General features: G+C 45.5%; 1 protein-coding gene across 3 annotated transcripts in view; it reads right to left on the minus strand.

Annotated features, from left to right (window-relative positions):
• Positions 1–21,808, minus strand: part of LOC125632840 (uncharacterized) — a 180,153-nt gene that overhangs the window by 129,522 nt on the left and 28,823 nt on the right. The window contains exon 1 of one of the 3 annotated variants that reach the window (XM_075124938.1): positions 4,442–4,522. The exons of the other annotated variants lie outside the window; for them this stretch is intronic. The gene's annotated coding sequence lies outside the window, so the exon portion shown is untranslated. Of the gene's footprint in view, positions 1–4,441; positions 4,523–21,808 lie in introns of those variants that run through there. 3 annotated transcript variants of the gene reach the window in all.

The raw sequence follows: 21,808 nt of genomic DNA on the forward strand, positions 1-21,808 counted from the left end.
CTTTGACAAATCATGTGCCAATTAGAACCATGTGGGACTTCTCTTGTATTCCAACAGGGGTAGGGGAGGGATGTGAAGTGCGTAGTAAGGTTACTTACTACTTGCACTTCAAGCCAAGTGTGACAGTACACAGAGCAAGGAATTATCACTGAATTTAAATCCAGGTCTCAAGTGAGCCAACCACCAAGATTAAGCCTCAAAGCCGCCAACTATTAAAGCATGCATGGATGATAGGTTTCGAGTGGCAGTATGAACTGATTAAAAAATTACTAAAATCCTCCCTACCGTGTCAGGGGGGCGGCGGTTGTGTGTGTTTTGAGGGGGTTTTTGCTTGGGGTTGTTTTCGGGGTTTCATTTCTGGTCACTTAAGCACAGACTCCTGCACCTTATTCAGTCATCCACAACAAATATTTCCTGTCTGTCATCCAACCCACCCTGTATCCCCAACTCAGCAAGGAGCACATGCCACAATTAAGCACATGCCTAACTTTTGAGTGTGTGGTCTCACTGACATCAATGGCATTAGTCAGACATGTTTACAGTGAAGTATGCGTGGAAGTGCACTGCTAGACCAGAGACCCTGTGCCTTGAAAGCGTTTCTCATCCCAGCATGCCAGTTACAAACACCAGAGTTACAAACTGGCCAGTCAACCACACACACCTCATTTGGAACCAGAAGTACGCAATCAGACAGCAGCAGAGAGAAAAAATAAAATAAAGCAAATACAGTACTGTACTAGGTTAAATGTGAACTACTAACAAAAAATAAAGGGAAAGCAGCATTTTTCTTCTGCATTGTAAAGTTTCAAAGCCATATTAAGTCAACGTTCAGTTGTAAACTTTTGAAAGAACCACCACAACGTTTTGTTCAGATTTGCAAACATTTCAGAGGTGTTCATAACTCTCAGGTTCGACTGTAGAACCTGATTTTCAGAGATGCTGGGCTCAGAAACTCTGAAAATCACAACCCCATCCTCCCTTCATTCAAATCCCTCCTGAAAACCCACTTGTTGAGGGCCCGCCAACACTAACTCAGCCACCACCCCAATTCTTATTCATTTATTAAGTCAAGTTATCACAATCCCCTGGGGTCTCCCACTGAGTTTTTGTTTAAGGTCAGCTAGAGAACTTTCTACAGTTTTGACTGGACTTTCTCTGCCCTATGCTGATTGGCCATTTGCACCAACCCTCTCCTTGTTCCCCCTCTCTCCTGGCACCTTCACATCAGCTTCACTCCACATCTGACCGGCTTACCCTCTTCTCCCCAGCTCTGTCCCACTCAACCCACTTCTGTTCTCTTTTCATCCCATTTAGCTGATCCCCTCCTGAATAGACCCACCTAGCTCAAGGGGCACCAGCAGTTAAAAAAAGCTAACAGAATGTTAAGAACTGTTACCAAAGGGATAGAAAATGAGCCAGAAAATATGATAATGGCACTATATAAACCAATGGCATGCCCAAACCTAAAGTATTGCTTGTAGATCTGGTTGCTCTATCTCAAAAAGGATATAGTGGAACTGGAAAAGGGGCAGAGAAGGGCAACAAAGATGATCAAGGATATGGAACGGCTTCCAAAAGAAGAGACTCTAAAAAGTCTAAAAAAGCTATTCAGCTTAGAAAAGAGATGATTAAGGGCGGATATGACAGATGTCTAGAAAATCACAAATGTTGTGGAAAAAGACAGGGAAGTACTATTTACCCATCCACACAATACAAAAACCAGGGGTCACTCCATGATATTAACAGGCAGCAGATATAACAGAAACAAGAGGAAGTACTTTTCACACAACGCACAATCATCCTCTGGAACTCCTGGCCACGGGATGCTGTAATGGCAAAAGGTATAACTCGGTTTTCAGAAAAAGAACCAAATAAGTTCATGGAGAATAGGTCCATCAATGGCTATTAGCCAAGATGGTCAGGGATGGAACCCCATACTTGGACAACCCTAAACCTCTGACTGCCAGAAGTCAGGAGGGGAAGATGGGGTGGAGCTCTTCAAAGTTGCCCTGTTCTGTACACTGTTCCTGAAGCTCTAGCACTGGCCACGGTTGGAGGCAGGACACTGAGCTAGATGGACCACTGGCCAGATGCAGTATGGCAGTTCTTATGTTCACAGAAAGAACTGCAAACAATGTAATCATTTTATTGAAGGGCAGGGGAAGCAAATGAAAATTTAAAAAAAACCTGTGAAAGCAAATGCCTAGAATTGCTTTTTCTAATTAATAGGAGCTAATTAATCCCACTGTTGCCAACTCTCAGGATTTTATCTTGAATATTTGTTTTTCTGAAATCCCCAGCTCCTGGAGTATGTTATCACGTGAGAATCTCCCCTTTCATTTAAAAAATAAAGTTTGTTTCTAGCTCTTATAGTGGCAGAGTAAAGTTTTAAAGTGTAAAGCCTAAAGGCTCAAAACTAAAGTGTGACAGTGTGGCCAAAAGAGCTAATGTGATTCAAGGACGCATGAACAGGGGAATCTTGAGTAGGAGTACAGAGGTTATTTTACCCCTATTTGGCACTGCTGCTAAAATACTGTGCCCAGTTCTGGGGCCCACAATTCAAGGAGGATGTTGATAAATTGGAGAGGGTTCAGAGAAGAGCCATGAGAATTACTAAAGGATTAGAAAACAGTGACTGGGCTCTTGGAGTCTGTCTACTTAGCTTGACAAAAAGAAGGTTATGGGGTGACATGATTACAGTCTGTAAGTACCAACATGGGGCACAAATATTTAATAATGGGCTCTTCAATCTAGCAGAGAAAAGTGTAATACGATCCAATGGCTGGAAGTTGAAGCCAGATAAATTCAGACTGGAAATAAGGGATACATTTTTGACAGTGAGGGTAAACTGTTCCAGTGGATAATTACTAAGGGTTGTGGTGGATTCTCCATCACTTGCAATTTTGAAATCAAGACTGGATGTTTTTTTCTAAAAGCTCTACTCTAGGAATTATTACTGGGAAGTTCTATGGCCTGTGTTATACAGCAGGTCAGACAAGATGTTCACAATGGTCCCTTTTGGCCCTAGATTCTATGAAAACCCAGAAGGCAAACAGAGAACCCAAAATGTTATTAAAGCCGAATGAATTTTTGGGTCCAAACTGGGATTTTTGAATGCTTATGGTTGGCAGTAATACAACAGAAAGTCACTGCTAGCTGGGAACTCATTCACCTGGAAGATTTAAATGTCTCACTCTAATCCAGCTGAGGGCAACGAAGGTGCAGTTCCGATGCAACTGTGTTATACAGCAGTTACAGAAGTGTGCTAAGAATGTAATTCACTTAAGTGCAAGAGCATGCACAAGACAAGACATTTTAAGCCCCCTGATAGGGATGTGCTGGGGTGGAAGGCTTTACGAGTTGGGGTGGCCACCCAGGAGGCAGGGCCGGATTTATACTGTACGTGCCCCGAGACACAACTTCTTCAGCGCGCCCCCCCCCCCCCCCCCCCCCGCCTACAGCTGACCTTCGTGTTTTCCGTAAAAAATGAAACTTTTAACCCACTTGTAAACTTTTAGACATCCCTAGAACACCAGCGCCCCTAGAATGCCAGGGCCCCTTGGCACGTGCCTACTGTGCCAAACTGGAAATCCAGCCCTGCCAGGAGGTCTCTGCTTCCCCTGCCCGGGACAGAGGGCAGCTCTGTGGCTGCTCTAAAGGCTCGCCATAGTATTGGGGGTTGGGAACGGGCTGGGAAAGGACTACGGGTCTGTGATTACACTGTTCCAGCAGCTGTGAATGCATGTAAGCAGGATGAGGCTGTTCTTCCAGCCCACAGGCACACTAGTGCAGAGAGGCCTAACTGTAGCCCCACAGCCTGCTCTTCTGCTGAGGGGGACTGTTTCTCCCTCACGAGGGGTTAAGTTAAGAGCACAGCTCCCACCTCTCTGTTAAGATCAGAGGGAGAGCTCCCCCTGCTCTCCTTGGCACAGGGAAGCAGAGATCCCCATGAATCTTCCTTCCCCGTGGCTGACATGGTGGAACATCACCCCAATCCCATTTCAAATTACTATAACCACATCCCCACCCTCCCCATTCAATGCATCTTTGCAAGGGGATTTTGCACACGTCACCGCTGTGAAGCAGCTTTTCCCTTCAGCTCAGAGCACAGCAAAATGTCTCCCTTTCTGACAGCCACACGTACCGAGCAAATTTCCATCTCCCAGCCAGCGTTCCACCCAGATCAGTCCAAGCAAGTCCCTTCTCCACCCAGCTCCATCCTCTCCCACCTCACATCTGTCCTTTGTCAAGATTATTAGAGTCACGGCTGAAGGAGGGGGGAGGGGAATAAATCCCGCAGCCATCTTCTCCTCTTAGCCTCCTGAACACCCCTCACCACGCCTGCTGGATACACACACATTCTAATATTAGCACGGCAGACCACAGGAATCCGCCGCTTGATTTTCATCCCTAGAACCCGCTCCCATCCATTTTACGCTACCTGTAAACAATGGAGCAAGCTTCACTCTGCTGCTTGCTCCGGGTGATTTCCCAACGGCAGGGCTCCCCCTTTAACCATCCTGTTCCTGACAGCCCTAGATATGAAGATTTCCCCGCACAGTCCACGCATTCAAATCAGCTCAAATGGGCTGCTTTTTTAAAAAAATATTAGAATCCTAGATTGCAGCACTCATTCTTATTTCCGTCGCACTGTACTCAGACCTTCACAGAGTCCTTGCTAGGAAATCCGTTAAGTGTCTGGAATCTGTTCCTTACACGGTTTCTATGTCTGGGTGTTCCCAAAGACGGAATAAATAAAAACTGGAAAGATCATATTGTTACATTAGCAATAAGAGGCCACAGTTGAGCTTAGCGGTCCAGTGGGCCCCGTGTTGCACATACATCTAGTAAGAGAGTCTCTACCCCAAAGAGGTTACAACCCAGACAATGTGAGTAATGCTGTCTCCATTTCTACCAGCGTGGAAATGAAGCATGGGGAGAATAAGGGTTTGTCTACACTACGGTGACTACAGCGGCATAGCTGTGGTGCCATTGTTGTGCCATGCTGACCCTGTGGTATAGACACAGCCTACAGTGCCGGAAGGGCTCCTCCCATCGATATCGGCAATCCACCCAGGGGTGCTGGAAAACGGGGGTCATGGCCCTCTGACACTTATCAGTGTAAGGACAAGCAATGGGGAGGGGCCTCAGGGGGAAGGGGCGGTGCAGGGGTGGGGCCACAGTTCAGCACCCCCACTGTTAGGAAGCTTCCGCAGCCCTTGAATCCACCACTTCATGTGGCTCTAGCTAGGCTGATGAACAAATTCTTCATAGTGGCATCAACGTAAATTTTAAGTGCAGACCAGGGCTAACTGACTTGTCCATGCTCACACAGGGAGTCAGTGACAGAGACAGGACTGAAACCCAGATCTCACAGCCGAGAGCCTTAACCACACCCACCAGGCTCTAGTTTGGGGCGACTGGGTGGGTATTTCACAGTTTGAGTCCATTTGTTTTTTCCTTAGGCACCTCTTCTCTGATCAGATATACGTGTGACTTAGCCCTTCATATGGGTTAGGGCATAGTGGTTGTTTGAGATTTATTAACTTCATGCCAGAGAAACCAAAACCTGGTCGTCCTATTTTGAGGCACTGGCCTCATCTAGAGTAAAGTTTGGTTTGTTTTTTTAAAAAACACATTAACAACCCTAGGAGGCTGTAATCTTGGGTTCACCTTGAGCAGTGAATAATTACAACTTGCCCCGTGTACACGAGGATTTGAAAACATGTTAGGTAACATACGGGGGAGGAGGGGTGTTACAGAAATTCTCCTTCCCTCCCCCCCAGTCTAGCCATGCCCCAAGTGTGAGGCCTTTGAGATAAATCTTAAAATGCTAATTCCATCCAGACACTTCATTCTTCACCTTTCTGTTTTCAATTCAGTTGACCATAATACAGCATGGCTTTAAATCGGAGAATTAGATGCAAATGGGCACAAACTATAGCTTTCAGTGAATGCCTGAGATCCTAGGACTCAGGGGCAGCAGAAGGGAGTTCTACCACCCTTCCGCTGCACTTTACATGGGTGCATAGAGAACACCACCATCAGAAATTCCCATGCTCCTGTCTCAGGTAAGTAAACGTTAGACAAGGACAAGGGGAGAGTGTGAGCAACAGGTTGTGTCAACCAAAACATAACCATGTAAGTCACAGGTTTTTCTTTTTTGTTAAGCAAATACATTAACATCAAAAGGGGATGTCACTTATCGCTACTCTGTGGAGAGACTTAAATAATTAGCTCGCTGGCAACTGCTCTTAAGCACAAGAGTTACTCTCAGACACTATTTAACAGCTCACAGAGCACCGTGAAAAGTAGGCCACTCAGAAACAATTCAGCTCCATGCCCCGTAGGTCCTGCTTTTCTCTCCCCTTCTTCTCCAGATCTGCATGAGAAGGGGATTCTCCTTTCTGAAGCATTAATCTTATTCCTGATGCTCATCTTCACTAGGGGTGAAATCCTAACCATTGAAGTCAATGGGGCTTTGCCATTGACATCAATGGAGCCAGGATTTCACTCTACAGGTCATGATCTGCTCTTGGGACACTGACGTGGTGAATGGAATATCTTGTTTTCATGCAAATACCCTACCTTTGTCACCAAGAATGGAGAGGAACAATTGCAAGTGTCAGCAGAATATTCTAGATAAAATATTGCCTAAAGTTTTCCAGGAGGAGGCCTCAGTGGCCCCAAGAGATATTCCATCCAGGGGGCTGCAATTCAGCCACAGAGATACATGGAAAATTAGGTTAAAATATCAAGGATGACTTTCTACTAAATGCCATTCACTCAAGAATCACTTATGACACTTACCAATCTCACTTACCCTGATGGTTTGAATGCACGCCCCTGACTGGCTACTAATAGAGCAGACCTCCCAGACAGCTCCCCCAATTCACACAAAGGTGCCAGATTCAAAACTGACAAAATTACACACCCCATAATTAGACTGCAGGACTCATTGCCACATGGAGTCATCCAGGCCAAGAGCTTAGCAAGGTTTCAAAACGGATTGTGCATTTATATGCATATCAAAACTATCCAGAGTTGTTATAATTAATGATAATAGATTTTGGAAGGGGTATTAAGCCTCATGCTCCAGGGTCTAAGCCAATCTCCAGCAATCAGAGACCAGGAGGACACCAAATACATGGGGCAGATTATCCCATAGTTATATCTGCCTGTTGGCCACTGTCAGAGACAGGATACTGGACTAGACAGACTTTGGGTCCGATCCAGTGAGACTTTGGGTCTGATTCCTCTGTACCAGTTTATGTGTGTTACTAGCCAGTTCCTACTCTAGCCTACAATGCCACCTGAGAGGCTCCAAACCCTAGTCTTGCAATCCTGGAGCAGCCCAAGTTCAATTGTGGTTTAACATGCACAGAGAGTAGTAAGTAAAGGAACCCAGCACAGGAAATTATTACTGAAAGCATGGAGTAGAAGCCTAGATTACTAGCCACAGAAACGTGCAGTACCAGGACTGTGTGTGTGTGTTGGTTTCTGGGACCTACTGTTATGAAGCCAAGTTAATTAACCTGCTGTTGTATCTGAACTCTTTAGAGAAGAAAGAGGAACATAACTGGCAGTGAAATTGGGTAGAAAAACTGCATGTGTGATTAAGGCTCACGCCAGTTTGCCACATACATATCTAAGACACAAATAAAATGATATAGCCATATACATATCAAATCACTACGACCTCAGTTCTGATTCAATGGCCCTTTAGTTCCACCAGGACAAAACAGGTGACTTCAGGATTAGGTCCAGACAGGATTCCCAGGATAGAATGTCTAGTGTTAGCCAATTCCTTGCTCCGCCTAAACACTTCTTGTATCACCTTGGGCAAGTCCCTTAGCCCCTGTGTGACCCAGCTCCTTCTCTGTAAAAATGGGGATAAGAGCACCGCTCGATCTCACAGGAAGGATGTGAGGATAAATACATTAAAGACAGTGAGGCACTCAGATACTATAGTACCTTAGAGAGAGGGTATTAAACGTCATAGGAAGGACAACATGTGACAATAGAGGGCTGTGTATCATTCTTCCAGAGAGCAATGGTGGGTATAAAACAGATTTCTGAATTCATGCCATTAAAAGAACAGAGCATGCAGCACATGTGGGGAACAGGATGGCAGGAGCTGCTGTGCCAGATTGCGCTCACTAACCTGGGACACAGCACCAACCTTTCACCTACATCTACCAATACACAAAAATAACTGGAAAAACAAGCTTCCTCACAGCAGCCCAGGCTTGCTTCTGGGGCCCAGGGTGTACCAGGACAGTGCAGAACAAGCTAAAAGCAGTTCAGTCATCAGATGACTAAGCTGTGTGCCAAGGGCACCACCAATGCAGAGGCCCCTACAATGGCAGGGAATTGATTACGTGAGATATGCCCAGATGATCCTAGCAGGAGACTCATACTAGAGGAAGGCGAAAAAAAACCCAAGGCCCCAGCCAATCTGACCTGGGGGAAAAATCCTTCCCGACTCCAAATCTGATGATCAGTTTGACCCTGAGCACAAGAGCATGACTCACCAGCTAAACATCCAAGAAAGAGGATGCTCTGAACCACCTCAGAGTACTGGTCTGCTCTTTCTTGTGTCCCATCTCCAGCTGTGGTCAATCTGATGTTTCAGATGAAAGTGAGAAATACAAAACAAAAAAAATAACCACAAACCCACAACAGAACTCATCTAGCCAACTGTGCATTGTGAGACAAAAATCCCTTCCTGACCCCGAGAGGTGATCAGCTGAAGCCCGGAAGCATGAAATTTTTATTATAGTAATTACTTATTACAGTTGCCCTGCAACTATGTTGAGCATATTGAAGGCAATGCAAAATATCCCATTCTCCCCCCAGCCCATGGATGCAGGGGATGAGCAGCGGGAATCACAGAACTGAGAACCCACCTTCTACTATGGCAACTGCATTCGATGGAGAGGCTAAGGTTTGAACTTGCCTGAGCCAAAGGGTTGCTCAGGCAGTCAGTGTGTTCTCAATGGTGTAATTCAGTCCTGCTAGAGATCAGGCTTAGACCAGTTTGCCACTTGCAGGCTGTGCCTACTTTACATGCTTTCCCACCCCTGACCTCCGTTCACCACTGTAGCCCCTCTGATAGAATTTCTGTACTCGTGTGTCGACCAGCCCCAGTGTTTCAACCACAGGCTCATCTCATTGCTATAGCAGGTAACACAAAGGCAGGCAGCTTGTCTTCACTAGCTCTACCACCGTAGATGCCGCTAGTAGAGTTGCATCAGCGATAGGAATGGTGGGAAATTCCAAGGAAAAGATAGAGCACAGGCAAGGCCATAGGATGCAGTGCAAAAACCTCATCACTTCAGCATGCCTCCTCTCCAGAAATAAATTGCAAAATAGCCCCCCATTTGCTTCATAGATGACAGGGTCAAGAAGCACCACTGTAATTATCCAGTCTGACCTCCTGTATAACACAGGCCATAGCTCTTCCCCAAAATAACCCCTAGTGCAGATTTTTTAGAAAAGCATCCCATCTTGATTTTAAAATGATCTTTGATGGCGAATCCACCACACCCTTTGGTAAATAGTTCCAACGGCTAATTTATTTTACTTAGCATTTGCATATTCGCCAAGCCAAGCAATGGCATTATTAGTGGCCAAGTGGAGCTCTCAGAGCCCATCGCTGAATGTAGTTAGCAGGCCCTACCCTCACCATTAAAAATTTATATCTTATTTCCAGTCTTCACTTGTTTACCTTCAACTTCCAGCCAGTGGATCACGTTATACCTTTCTCTTCTAGATTGAAGAGCCCATTCTTAAATATTTGTTCCCCATGTAGATACTTTTTAGACTATAATCAAGTCACCCCTTAACCTTCTCTTTGTTAAACTAAGTAGACAGACTGGAAGAGCTCAATTACTGTAAAGCGTGTTTTCTTATACTTTAATAGTTTTCCTGGGTCTTCCCTGAACCTCTTCACTTTATCAACCTCCTTTTGAACTGTGGGCACCAGAACCAGATACAGTATTCCAGCAGCAGTGTCAAATAGAGGTAAAATAATCTCTCTACTCCAACAAAAGATTCCCCTGTTTTGCATCCCAGGATCACATTAGCTATTTTGGCCATTGCGTGACACTGGGAGTTCACGTTCAGTTGATTGTCCACTCCAACAGTGGTTCTCCACCAGGAGACCAGGGCCCCCTAGGGGGGCCACGAGCAGGTTTCAGGGGGTCCATCAAGCAGGGCTGGCATTAGACTTGTTGGGGCCCAAGGCAGAAAACCGAAACCCCACTGCATGGGGCTGAAGCCCAGGGCCCCACGCCCCGCCACCCAGGGGCTGAAGCCTGAGCAACTGAGCATCCCAGTGTCCCCCATGTTAATTTTATATCATTCTACTTTTTTAATCAAAATGGCATGCGGTACTAAGTCAAACACCTTACAGAAGTCTAAGTATATTATGTCACCACTATTAACTTTATCTACCAAACTTGTAATCTCATCACAAAAAAATATCAAATTAGTTTGACAGGATCTATCTTCCATAACCCCATGGTTGATTTGCATTAATTACATTACCCTCCTTTAATTCTTTATTAATCAGCTGCGTATCATTATCATAACCAGCTGCGTATCAGCTGCGTCATTATCTTGCCGGGGATCCACGTCAAGCTGACAACCCTTTGATTACCTGGGTCATCTCCTTTACCCTTTTTAACAATTGGTACAACATGGGCTTTCTTCCAGTCTCCTGGAACTTCTCAGTGCTCCAAGACTTATTGCAAATCAACATTAATGGGTGCTCAAAGGGCAAAAAACAGATGTGATTCCTATTAAATAACAGACTTTAACCTGTGGGAGAGAGTAATGGGAGAACTGATCCTCTTGGATAGAACTGGCACTGATCTAAATTTACATAAAAGGCCCAGGTACCAAAGGGACAGCTGCCTCACAGATCTATGGTATTACAACGCTATGCAATGAACGTGGCAAACTGGTGCACAAACCCTCAGCCAGCCATCATGAGAAATAGCACATGGACTGTGGCAGTTAGGAACATTTCAGAGCCTCTCTCAGTGACATATGGACAGCCCCACTGGCTGGCACTTTGAGACACAATTCTCTTCCCAGCAGCCCCGGCAGCGAGTGTGTTAAAGAAAAGGCAGGAGCTCTAACAGGCAAAAGTAAGCTTGAAAGTAAGCAACACAGGTTTGAAAGATCTGACAGGCGAATTGCAGAGGAAATAGGAAAGTTACATCAACTTCTGCAGCATGTGTCAAATGCTCCCATTAACCACGCTTAAGAAGGGTTTTAGAGCCTGATCTAATGCCCATTCAATGGAGACACTCTCATGAACTTCAGTGAGCACTGGATCAAGCCCTTAGCACAAAACAAGCCACCCAAACCAGTTTATTTCTCCTTTCACTCTCCCCCAAGGCCCATGCTGTCCAGCCCCAGCACTGAGAGAGACTTCCAGAGTGCATCATTCTGTGCCCTCATGGGTAGCACAGAATCCTCTTCACGGTTAGATATGCAAATCTTTCCCTTTTAAGCTAAGCTGATTTGCTCATTTTTAGCTGTGCCAGCACAGAATGATGCATTGTGGGGTGTCACAAGGCTGGAGGCAGGCAGCAAGCCTTGAGGGGACCTAACAAAAAAAGTTAAGTTATTTTAATTGCTTATTTGCTAACCTCTAGCTGTCTAGTCAAAGTGCTCAGTACAAAATGTACATGTTTGTGATGCTGGCAGACCAGGTGCCAGTTCATGCCAAGGTCCCATGTCTCAACTGAACACAGACAAATACAGAGCTGGAATCAGTCTGACTAACCTATGTGTTAGTGTTGTTAAAATAGGATTATATAAGAATGTGTTTAGTCTTTATTGAATGCTTGTGAGTTGTCATGCATTCATCTCACCTACAACATCTGTACCCCCTACTGTAAGGTAATATTTAAACATTTGTATTGCAAACCTCTGTGACTGTGTAAATCACGAGGCAGGAGACAGACATTAACTAGTGTGAAGTGTTGGTCTCCAACAGAAGCTGTTATGTCCTGAACAACAGGGAAGGTCCACTGACACCAGACGGACTATTGTGGAACACTAAAGAGGACAAAAGACATTTGTTGTTCCACTCTCCCCCACACCTCATGAAGATGAGTCATGCAAGTGGATTCCTCCCATCAGCTGAGTTTGCAACTGAAATCACAAGGAGGGAAGGGAATAAATACCCCTAACAAGAAGAAACTGTATACCTGTGCTGCATGAACTTTGGGGGAAAGGTTTCCGAAGCATAAGCAAGGGATCCCCAGCCACTTAGCCCGGGTTAGCTGTAAAGCACATTAGAGCTTTCTTATTAAAGAAGCTTCTATTATCTTTTGAAACTTAAGATAGTAACATTTGTGTTTGTACGTTTACCTGCTTTAACCTTGTAAATAACTAATTTCCCTTTAATAAATATGTATATAGATTATTATAGGATTGACGACAAGAGCTGTCTTTGGTGTGAGATCTAAGGTCCAACTGACCTGGGGTAAGTGACTGACTGGTCCTTTGGGACTGGGAGTAACATGAATATGCTGTGATTCTCGGTGTAAGGGACCATTCATCACAAAAGCCAAGTCTACATTTATTTCAGTATAACTATGTCGTGCAGTGGTGTGAAAAATCCACACTAGTGAGCAACAGTTATATTGACCACAACCCCCCATGTAGCCAGCGCTATGTCGACGGGAGAGCTTCCCCCACCAACATAACTACCCCATCTCACAGAGGTGGAATAATTAAGCCAACAGAGAGCTCTCCCCCGTTGGCTTGGAGCATCTTCATTAAACCACTGCAGCTGTGCCGAAACAGTGTGTTTGTAGTGTAGATCTGCCCAAAGCTAGATCAAAACAGATCCGAGTACCCAAGAGGACTGTCTGTGACTCCCAGTTAAGATTGTTATTGTGCCTGAGGAGTTTACATTTGAAAAGCAGTTGGTGAAATCTAGGTATATAACTCAACCAATTTGGGGTTTGAGCCCTACTTCTCAACAGTCTGTCCTGAGGTTGGTACCCATGCTCTAGAGCCACGGCAGGACAGCATGTTGACAAAGTTGATGCAATTTTCTTTGCAATTCACCTTGCAAATGTCCTTTTGAGCTCTTGTAAACTTAGGTCTGCATCGTCATTATAATCCCAGCTTCTACACTGGGAGACCCACCAACAGCAAGGCACAGAGATGCCAAACATACATATCACATCATCCAAATACAACCTTTCGCTTATGCGGGCACCTTTCTCTGAAGACCAAGAAGTGCTCTGTAACCAATTACACCTCACAATCCCCCCAAAAGTCAGGTAGGCATCAGATTTTTTTTTTTTCTTCAGATGGTCAAATTGATGCACAGAAGAGAAGAGATCACACCTCAAAGCAGCAGCAGGCTCAGAATCAGAATCCAGGAATCCTGACTCCAGCTCCCTACAACATAGGGCTTGGAAGAGAGCTGGATCCTTGTATACGTCAACACCTTTCCGGCTTGCAAAAACAATGTATATGGAGGAAGTCAATGGAAAGCATGATGTGCACGTCTGCATTTGGGGATGGCTAACACTCTATGCCTTGGGTTTGAGAAGGGGCTGAGATATTTCAAGATCAAGAAGAAAATTGTTTTGAAAAATGTTTTTAAGATGCATTACACCTTGAACCTATTAAACATCAGTTCAAGGGACAGTGTCAAGGTTTACACATTAAATATCCTGTAGGCCCAGATTTCCCACTACCCTTTCCCCAATCAAAAAAAAATCCACAAAAGTTTTTCCAGGAGGCTGAAGACTTCCCAGAATCACATTTATTGTAGACTTGCCAACAGTCCATTTTCCAGTGGGTCCCTTTCCAAGAAAAGAGGTATTCGATCTACAGCAGATGTTGTCTTTCCCAGTACTTAGACACTTGTAACGCACTTGCTGTGTCAGTATCCAGCCATGCCAAAGCCAGCCTGCCCTTTCCACATACAAAGGGGTTTCTGACCTTGGGCGTATACGGCCCAATCCTGCCGCTCAATATTATTCTAGCTGAAATGCATGGGAGTTGAGCGTGCATGCCCACAAACAAAATTTGGCCCCATGGCTACAGTTTCACATAGTATTGCCTTACTTACCCCTGCTGACTATTCAAGTATGGGTGCCTGTAATTTCCTGGTACCGTCATATGAGTACTTATACCACCTGCCATCTGGCATGCAAATTCCTTTTCCCATGCAAATGCATAATTTAATTGCTCTGTTCACCTACATCCATTTTTTGCAAGAGTAACTCTGGCCTGGCCCACACACCATTTTTCCCCCCAGTGTAGCTGTCCTTTAGGAGTGTAATTCTTCCCCCCCCCCCAAAACAGTAATACTGGTACAACCTCTAATGAGGATGCAGTTACAGCAGTAGAAAGATGCCTTATACTGGTATAGTTTATTCCCCTTATTCCTTCTTACCCATCATTCATCAAAGTGAAGGAGCTAGCATTCCTGCCACTGAGAACATGCTTTTGCAATGTGCACTCAGTGGAACACAGAAGACTCCATTATGATTTGCAGACGTAATGCAATAGAACATGGCTGCAGAAACGGCACACTGCGCTGTTTGTGGTACATTACAGAATTAGGAATCTCGTGATCCTTAATTATCTTAGGATCATGATTTCCTGCCACCATAGTCCTCGTTATGCCTCCACAGAAACCGTTCCTCCTGGAGGGTGAAATAGTCCTCCAAATCCAGATCCTAAAGTATCCCATGACAACACAGACTTCAGAAGCCTGGAATAAGTTTCCTGTATGCTGCTGTCATTTCTTCAGCTGTATTAATGAAGTCCTATTCATAAGGATGTCTTGAGGCACATCAGACAGTAGTATCTAATAATCAAGAGCCTGGCATATCTGAAGTAACCAGGACTAACTCTGTAGAATTCAAACCCTCCAGAGAACATGTGATGAGTCTCCAATGAAAGAACAGTGGGGCTGTTTGTAAACATAACACAGGAATTGCCATACTGGATCAGACCTGAGGCCCACCCATGTCCAATCTCCTGTCTCTGATGCTTAAGAAGAATGCGTAAAATCTGGCAGTAGGCAGACATGGGATAATCTGTGCAATCCATATAAGGCCTCATCCCGGTCTCTAATATCAAAACATCGACTTAAGCCCTGAAGCATAAGGATTAATATCCCTTCCAAAAACTGCTATAATTAACTATAACAACTCTGTATATTCTGGATATATATATCAGAGAGGCAGAGAGAATGAATGTGTATGAGAGAACAAGCCTGATCCCTTTTTGTATCTTGCCGAATTCCATGATCCAACTACCTGTTTAGTGCCAGTATAATGCCACTTTGCGGTACCCTATTTCCCCCTATGATGTGGGACCTAATTACACTGTGGTCACTATTACTTACTGGCTCAGGTACTGTTAGTTCTTGGATTAGCTCCTGTGAGTTACAGGACTGTCTTGTACTGATACATGCTTGAAGTCCAACAGGAACAGAGCCATCCAGTGACCTGTGGAGCAGCCCACAGTCAGCTGGAAGGTGACTACAGAAATGTGAGGAGTTAACTATCTTTCCCTCTTTCAGCATGCTCCAATACAGACAATACATTTGTACAATTAACAACAGGCCTCAGAATCAGCCAGTATCCGACGGCACGTTGTATCAGCACCTTTCCGAGGCTGCTATCTCATTCTCTAGAGCCTCTGCTGAAATTAAAAGTCTGTTTCTATTTGATATGGTTGTGAAGAACACCTCAAAAATGTGAAATGAGTTTAACTGATGCCGAGAGGTCTGTGGTAGTCCACAGAGAGCCTACAATAGCTCTGGGAGGTGTGAACTGCATCCTTCGTTTCAGGCCTGGTCTACACCAACAATTTAGGATTCTTCCATTGACTTAGCTACTGTCTCTTGGAGGAGTGGATTAAACTACACTGATGGAAAAACCCTTTCTGCCAATGTAGGAAGCGAGGACACTGCAACAGCACAGCTGCAGTGCCAACATACCCCATCCACCAGGTGTCCCTAAACGTCCAAATGCCAGACGCTGGGACCAGAAGACAGGAAACGGATCACTCAAAATTGCCCTGTTCTGTCAGAAACAGGATACTGGCCTAGATGCATCATCGGTCTGACCCACTATTGCCATATTCTTATGTTCTTCTACCCTCATTGAAATCATCATCACTGAGGGTGACAATGTCAACACTGTTAATTATTTCATGGCTAACGTAAGAAAGCTGCACAATTTACAGCAAGGTTTCATTTTGGTGTCGCAAATGGGTGGCATCTGAGCAATACCCGCAGTTGAGAAGGAGCCAAGCAGAACCCTGGATGAATGCACTATAAGGTGGGTAGAAAGCTGGCTAGATTGTCGGGCTCAACGGGTAGTGATCAATGGCTCCATGTCTGGTTGGCAGCCGGTATCAAGTGGAGTGCCCCAAGGGTCGGTCCTGGGGCCGGTTTTGTTCAATATCTTCATAAATGATCTGGAGGATGGTGTGGATTGCACTCTCAGCAAATTTGCGGATGATACTAAACTGGGAGGAGTGGTAGATACGCTGGAGGGGAGGGATAGGATACAGAAGGACCTAGACAAATTGGAGGATTGGGCCAAAAGAAATCGGATAAGGTTCAATAAGGATAAGTGCAGGGTCCTGCACTTAGGATGGAAGAATCCAATGCACCGCTACAGACTAGGGACCGAATGGCTAGGCAGCAGTTCTGCGGAAAAGGACCTAGGGGTGACAGTGGATGAGAAGCTGGATATGAGTCAGCAGTGTGCCCTTGTTGCCAAGAAGGCCAATGGCATTTTGGGATGTATAAGTAGGGGCATAGCGAGCAGATCGAGGGACATGATCGTTCCCCTCTATTCGACATTGGTGAGGCCTCATCTGGAGTACTGTGTCCAGTTTTGGGCCCCACACTACAAGAAGGATGTGGATAAATTGGAGAGAGTCCAGCGAAGGGCAACAAAAATGATTAGGGGTCTAGAACACATGACTTATGAGGCGAGGCTGAGGGAGCTGGGATTGTTTAGCCTGCAGAAGAGAAGAATGAGGGGGGATTTGATAGCTGCTTTCAACTACCTGAAAGGGGGTTCCAAAGAGGATGGCTCTAGACTGTTCTCAGTGGTAGCAGATGACAGAACAAGGAGTAATGGTCTCAAGTTGCAGTGGGGGAGGTTTAGATTGGATATTAGGAAAAACTTTTTCACTAAGAGGGTGGTGAAACACTGGAATGCGTTACCTAGGGAGGTGGTAGAATCTCCTTCCTTAGAGGTTTTTAAGGTCAGGCTTGACAAAGCCCTGGCTGGGATGATTTAACTGGGAATTGGTCCTGGTTCGAGCAGGAGGTTGGACTAGATGACCTTCAGGGGTCCCTTCCAACCCTGATATTCTATGATTCTATAACCCATGGGCATACTCCAGCTACACCAAGGAGGTGCTAAGCAGTCCTCAGAGAGCTGCATGGAGAGCCTGGAAGCGTACCACCACCTTCCTCCCCGCCAACCCCCCAGCCCGCTTGACTCCTGGTTAATACATTTACATGATTAATCTAACAAGAGCAGCTGCAGTGAAGAGAATTACAAAGTAGTCCTATCCCCAGTAGGAAACTCTGATTTTTCCCACTACCTATGTGAGTTCTTATAAAGATGCTGAGGCTCAAAGACTGCCACAGATCCTCATAAAACCATCATCTCTACCTCTTCAGATGAGAAAACTTACACATACCTGGGAGCATACTGAATACTGTAAAGTCTTACTGCCTGTAACAAGAAAGGAGAGGGCCAAAGGCCCATGCATAATCAATGCAGATGAGTCTTAAGAAAAGAAAAAGAAGTCAGGGCAGTTTTCCCCAAGATGACCAGTTCGTTGGGGGAAAATATTTTGTTAATTAAAAATAAAAAGCACTCTGCAGATCATAGTGTGGGGCAGGAAAGACAGCCTAGTGAGAGGACACTGGACTTGAACTAGTCTAGTGGACAGGACACTGCTTCTACTCCTAGTTCTGTGACCCTGGGCAAGTCACTTAATTCACCCTGGGCCTCGGCACGCCATGTGTAAAATGAGGATAACACTCCCCTACCCCAAAGAAATGTCAGGAGGATGGAATCCATCAATGATTGTGAGGCTCTCAGATACTACAGTGGTGAAGGCCAGGTATATACTCGACAGCTACAGGCCATTTGGCCACCTATGACTGGAGCACAGCAGCCTCTCTGTGCTACACCACCGAAAAAATAACCTTTTCATTTGAAACTACAGGGCATGTTTTTTCAGGAGGGGCAGACTGCAACAACAGACTGGAATTTGGCTAGGAAACTGAGGTCAAAAGCCCAAACTGTTGCTAAGAACACCGAAGGACCTGTTAATGACCCTGTCTAAATGGAGCTTTTTCTCCAAATGTCACTGTGTTCTTTCAATCTTTGCAGGCCCAAAACAGGCAAGTTACTAACAGCAATTACCTTCTTACTATTGCAACACTCGGCTTTGCTGCTCTGAGCAGCATGAGATAATACTGTGGCAGTGAAATGGCAGGAAAATTTAAGAAAGAGCCCAAAACAGACAACACAGCTCACTTGCTGCAAGGATCCTGGCTTTACAACTCACCCAGCAATCAGCACCCCCAACAGCAGAGTGTGCTTTAGCACTGTGCTGCGGCACAAGGTCGGCCCAAATTCAAAAGGGAAGAACACCACTCCTTAAAACTATTTCCCACAGCACCCTGGCATTTTGCCAACAAGTGCTTTTCTCAGGGGGAACTTTCAGACTTCTAGGCCAAGCCAAAAGGATCCTGCATCCTTGTTAACAGAAACATGCTTCTGGCTCCAACAGCCGACAGACAGTTTTTCAAGTCACGGATATGCGAACCGTGGCAAGGTACTACGTCTTGACAATGGTCTTTGTCATTTGCTGGGCGTGGCAAATAATAAAATCTGCTATTTGGGTGAGCTATTTTATGGGAAGTAATGAACACTCATCTTTTCACATCCTGCAGAACTGAACTGAGACTTTGTTATTGCATTTATTATTTAAAATAGCCACAGCAGCGATTCTACTTAGTACTCTAACCTCGTTGCCCTTGCCAGAGTTTATTCTTCAAATTTGGAGGAAAGAAAGTAGTACTTCTCCATGACTATTCCGAATATATTTTGCATTTCTAAGGCCTTGTCTCACCCTAGGGATTTATCCCCATTACAGCCCATCAGTGTAAACTCCTGGTGTAGACAGGCAAAGCCACTATTTACATCAATGGACTTCAGCCCTCTTTCAAGCAGGAGTAAAATCACACCAAATGCAAACAGCATCTTTGTCTGTCTACACTAGGGGTTTCCATTGGTTCCACCACATTGATGGCTGGAGTTGGGACAAATCCTCAGCGGACACCTGCAATCCAGGTGAACAATGATGCTGTCTAAAGAGTATAAACATTTCCATTAAATTCTCTCCTGAACTTCTGTTATTCCCATCAAAACTGATGGAAAGACTTTAACAAACATGAACAAAGCATCTGCAGGCCTGCAGCAAATCAGAAAAGTAAATTCCACTCCTACACACAGCAAAACCATGTCACTGGCAATACGATCCCAGCAGTTAGAGAGAGCGCAACTATAAAATACACCACCAGTATCAGTAAGTTCTAGATCATCACAGTAAATGTACTTATCATGCCCTTGGATTGCCAAACAATCCAGTTAAATAAGACAAGACTAACGTGACCTAAAATAGCTTTGAATGTGTCTTCGTAAACGGTCAGTACGCTTTTTGGTACCCACCCTCCCACTTTTTTACTGGCCATAAAGGTGAGCAATGGGGGGGGGCGGGGGAGGAGCAAGCAGGGGGAAGGGTCTTGGGGGGAAAGGCGGCACGGGGACGGGGCCTCGTGGGAAGGGGCCATGGTTCGGGCACCAGTGATGCCGACACACTTTCAGGGAACTTCTGCCACTCCTGATTGTAAGAAAGGCTAGCAGCATCCACTCCAGACACAGGCAAGTGTCATTGTTCAAAAAACAAACAAACAAACGACACAGAAAGGGCACACGAGGCCACTCAGAAACCTGAGCTGTGCAGGGGCTGGGCTTGACTACATATTGTTTCAGTTGAGATGGGGGGTGGAGGGCGGCGTGTCTACACTGCAGCTGGAAGTGTGGTTTCCAGCTCCGGCAGAAGTACACGTGCTAGTGATCGAGTTAGCAAGCTAAACGTAGCCAAAGCGGCACAAGAGCTAGCCCAAGTCACCGCTCCTGCCCTCCTGGTCCCTCTGTGATTTTTTAGCACACTATAGCTCAATCAAAGCTAGCGTGTGTACGTCTACCTGAGCTGGCCACTATACCTCCAGCTGCGGTGTAGGCGTATCGGATGAGATGGAGAAGCGGGACAACCGCCATAAAAAAGGAGCGGCGAGCCAGAAGCAGACTGAACAAGCCCCGAGAGCTTGGCAATTAGAAAAGCCTAGAAAGCGAGCTTCCGGGCCAGGTGCTGATGAAAGAGGCTTGCATCTGGTAAGCAAAGAAATGATCTCCTGATGTTTGATTCCTCCTGTCTTTGTAAATAAAGAGGATTGCGTGAAGGACACCTCATTCCATCATCCATTTCTCCTCCGAAGGGAAACAACCGGCAGGACTCTGAACTTTGGCTAACCACTCAGGTCAAAAAAGGTAACCGTATCCACCAATCTCCCAGGGCTGTTAGTTAATGTTTGAACAACTCTTTGAAATGAAGAGCGCTTTGCACGTGCTAAATAATGAAGAGTACAGAAAGTGCTGGGACCTTATGCAATGCGGGCAGAAGTTTATTTTCACTCTAAGCAAAACTTTGCATGTGCTTGTAATGAGGCTATGTCTACACTTAAAAGGCTTCAGCTGCAGCGCCTCAGTGTAGGAAATCAGGGTTCATCTAGCTACCACCGTGAGAGGTGGTGACTAAACGGACAGAAGAATTCTTTCATCAACCTAGTGCTGTCTACACCAGAGGTTAGGTTGGATTAACTAGGCTATGTTTATACTACAGCTTATGTCAGCAGAATTTATGTCGCTCCAGGATGTAAATAAACCACCCCCGAGTGACATAAGTTACACCAACATAAGCACAGGTTTGCACAGCGCTAGGTCAGCGGGAGAGCTTCTCCTGCCAACATAGCTTCTGCCGTTTGCGGAGGTGGTTTTATTATACCAATGGGAGAGCTCTCTCCCATCAGCCTAGAGCGTCCTCGCCGGACACGCTGCAGTGGTATAGCTGTGCAGCTGCAGCACTGTACGTGTAGATACGCCTGTAGGGTGTGGATTTTTCACACCCCTGAGAGGTGTAGCTAGGCTGATGTAATTTTTCAGTGTAGACCAGCCCTGAGATTGCAGGTCTCCAATAGAGCTGCCAAAATAGCATCACCAACTTTGTTAAGCTACTATAAGATCTTGTCTAGACATGGGATTCGCACCAGTTTAATGTGAATCTGCTTTTAAGTTGATTTAGTAAAACCAGTGCATGAGACTGTGGACACTACGTCCCATTTTGACCGGGACAGTCCCTTTTTTAGGCCCTGTCCCGGCCGTCCTGACTTTTTTGGCTAAAGTGGGCATTTGTCCCACTTTCTCTCGATCAGCTGCCAAGAGCAAACAGGACAAATGCCCACTTTTTGTCAAAGAAGTGGGGTGCGGAGGAACGTGCAGGGTGGGGGGGGGAGGCAGGGCTTGGGCAGGGGGCAAGCAGGGCTCAGTCAGGGTGCGATGCCAGTCCCATGCCAAGTGGGAGGGCCCTCAGGCTAGCCCCACATGATGTCCCGTTTTCCCTTTGGGAAATATGGTCACTCTACACAGAT

Source organism: Caretta caretta, chromosome 2 (genome assembly GCF_965140235.1).
Source record: "Caretta caretta isolate rCarCar2 chromosome 2, rCarCar1.hap1, whole genome shotgun sequence".
In the NCBI taxonomy this organism is placed as follows: domain Eukaryota; kingdom Metazoa; phylum Chordata; order Testudines; family Cheloniidae; genus Caretta; species Caretta caretta.